This window comes from Athene noctua, unplaced genomic scaffold, assembly GCF_965140245.1.
Source record: "Athene noctua unplaced genomic scaffold, bAthNoc1.hap1.1 HAP1_HAP1_scaffold_122, whole genome shotgun sequence".
In the NCBI taxonomy this organism is placed as follows: domain Eukaryota; kingdom Metazoa; phylum Chordata; class Aves; order Strigiformes; family Strigidae; genus Athene; species Athene noctua.
In genome coordinates this window covers 70,001-72,500 of record NW_027437600.1, presented here as the reverse complement: position 1 = coordinate 72,500, position 2,500 = coordinate 70,001, and the positions used below count along the sequence as shown (strand labels likewise).

The window sequence follows — 2,500 nt, the reverse complement described above, 5'->3', positions numbered from 1 at the left end:
CAGGGCACCGCCGGTCCGAGCGCGAGCGGCGGCGCGTAGGGGGAAGAGGGGGTGGCCGCCGGTGTGGTGGGGGCGCGTGGAGGCGGGAACCCCGGCCGGCCGAGCGGAAAGCCCCCGGCGCTCGGGCGCGCGCAGGAGAGGGAGAGGGGACCGGCGCGAGCCGTTGGCGGTGACGGGCTGGGCGCGGCCGGCGCCAGCCCGGCGAGAGGGGCGGCGGGCAGAGCAGGCCTCGCCGGGGTCGGGGGAGGCGTCTCCCCCGATCCTTCCTGCCCGCACCGTGGCGGGCTTGCTGCGGAGCAAGCCCGCCGGGGGGCCGGCCGGCCGCGTGCAGGGCCGAGGCCTCTGGGCGTTCCGGGCTCGGGTGCGTGGCGCCGGCCCTCGGGCCGGCGGGCGAGTTCCCGCGCCGGGCCGTGTCCCGCGCGCCAGCGGGCGGCCCGAGCCACGGCTCTCCTCCCGGGCGCAGCGCCGGGATACTGAGGGAAACCTCGGGCCCCGGGCCAGGAGGACGTGGTGGTGGTGGCGGATGTCGGGCGCGCCCCCGCGGGCGGACGCTCCCCCGATGGCGGCAGCGGGGGAGGCACCCCCGCGGGGCCCTTGAGGATGTTTCCCTCACCCCAGGGCCAGGTACCTAGCGTCCGCGCCTCCGCGGCCCTCCCTCGGCTGAGCCCGGGGGTCGAAGGCCGCGGAGCCGGGCGGAGGTTTAAAGACTCGGGCGGCTCGGTGCGACCCGCAGGGGCGGGCCCCGGCCGTGTGCGGCGGTTGAGCCTCCAGGGGCGAGAGTCGCTCTCGTGCAGGCCCTGGCCATGGCGGCCGCCGCCCACGCCGTGGGCTTTTTGTCCCCTCGGGCGGCCGCGCCGGGGAGGGGTGTCCCCCCTGCCCCCCCTTCTCCGCGGACCGGTCTCGGCGGCGAGACCGGCGGCGTTCGGTCGGCCGCAGCCGGCCTGCCTCGCCCTCGAAACGCGAAGGGGAACCTCCCCCCCCCGGCGGGGAGCGCGGGCTCTCTCGCCGTCGGGGGCGATGGCGATTCCCCCACGGTCGGGGGTCTCGCCGGGCGGGGCGGCCTGCTCGGGCCGCCGCGTCTCCGTGGACGCGCAGCGGCGCGCTTGCGGCTTCGTGCTCCTTGCTTGCCACCCCCACCCCTTCCCGCCCCGGCTGAGGGGAGGGGCGGCGCAGCCCCCGGGCCCGAGCGGCGGCGGCGGCGCCGCCGCTCGTCGTGCCGGCCGGCGGTCGCTCGGTGGCCGGCCGCGTGGCCTGTCCCGTCCCGGGTCCTGCCCGTCGCTTCGCAGTCGCCTTTCCCGGTCTCGGTCAGGCGAGGCGGGTGGGCGGCCGAGGGGCGTTCCCCGTCCCGTTCTCCGCGCGGAAGCGGGGAGAGGGGGCGTCGCCTCCGGCTCAGCGGCGTCCGCCTTCTGCCTGGCGCGTGCCTGCGGAAGGGGCCGAGACGAGAAGCGGCGGCGGCGGCTCCGGGAGGGCAGCCGCGGCGGTGCGGTGGCCGGGCGGCGGTCGGGCGGAGCGCCGGGCGGCGGCGTCGCGTCGCCGTCTCGGGTTCCGGCGGTTGGCCGTCCGTCCCTGTCTCCGGTGTGGTGCGGCGGCGGCGCCGCGCGGGCGTTCCCGGCGTCGGGGCGAGAGCCGGGGTTTCGGGGCCACGGGGGCAAGGAGCCGGCTGTCGCAGCGCGCGGGCGCTGGGCGGCGCGGAGGCGCGCGCGGCGCGAGCGGGGCGCCCCCGCTGGTCGCCCGCGCGGCGGTCAGCGTCTGTGGTTTCCCCCCTCCGCGCGAGCGAGAGGCGGGTGCAGGTCCGGGCGCGCGGTCGGACGCGCCGCTGGCCCTCCGTGCAGAGGCCGGGCCGAGCCCGGGCGCCTGGGCCGCCTCCGAAGCGAGCAAGGTGCTTGTTGTTTCCCCAGGTCGGTCGGGAGCGCGGGCTCCCCGGGCCCTTGCCGTTCGGAGCTTGTTTCACCCTTCCCTTCCTTCCCTCCGTTGTGATGTCGGTACGGTCATCTGAGGCGAGGCGCGACCGTCGCCCGCCGGTCGTCGCGCGCCCCCTCCGCGCGTGCGGAGGGGGGCGGTCGGTCGGTCGGTGGGGCGGCGGTCCGTCGTCCGAGAAGGGGGCCGCTTTTGCGGAGCGGTCCCGGCCCCTCCGCGCGCGCGGGGCGGTGCCGAAAGGCAGACAACTCTTAGCGGTGGATCACTCGGCTCGTGCGTCGATGAAGAACGCAGCTAGCTGCGAGAATTAATGTGAATTGCAGGACACATTGATCATCGACACTTCGAACGCACTTGCGGCCCCGGGTTCCTCCCGGGGCTACGCCTGTCTGAGCGTCGCTTGACGATCAATCGCCGGCCGGTGCGCCGTCCCTCCCCGCCTCGCCTCGGCGGGCGGGCGGGCGGCGTCCGCGGCGGCGCGGCTGGGGTGCCTCGCAGGCCCGTCGGTGTCGGCCGAGGGCCTTCGTCCCCCTAAGTGGAGACTCGGGGAGCGCTCCGAAGCTCCCCGCTCCCGGAACGCCCG

The 2,500-nt window shown here is 78.0% G+C and overlaps 1 non-coding gene across 1 annotated transcript; it reads left to right on the top strand.

The window, feature by feature from the left end:
• The first annotated feature begins 2,163 nt into the window (after nt 1-2,163).
• On the top strand, nt 2,164-2,316 carry LOC141955094 (5.8S ribosomal RNA). The gene has a single exon (XR_012632351.1). It is a non-coding gene; the product is annotated as a 5.8S ribosomal RNA (ribosomal RNA).
• The last annotated feature ends 184 nt before the right edge of the window (nt 2,317-2,500 follow it).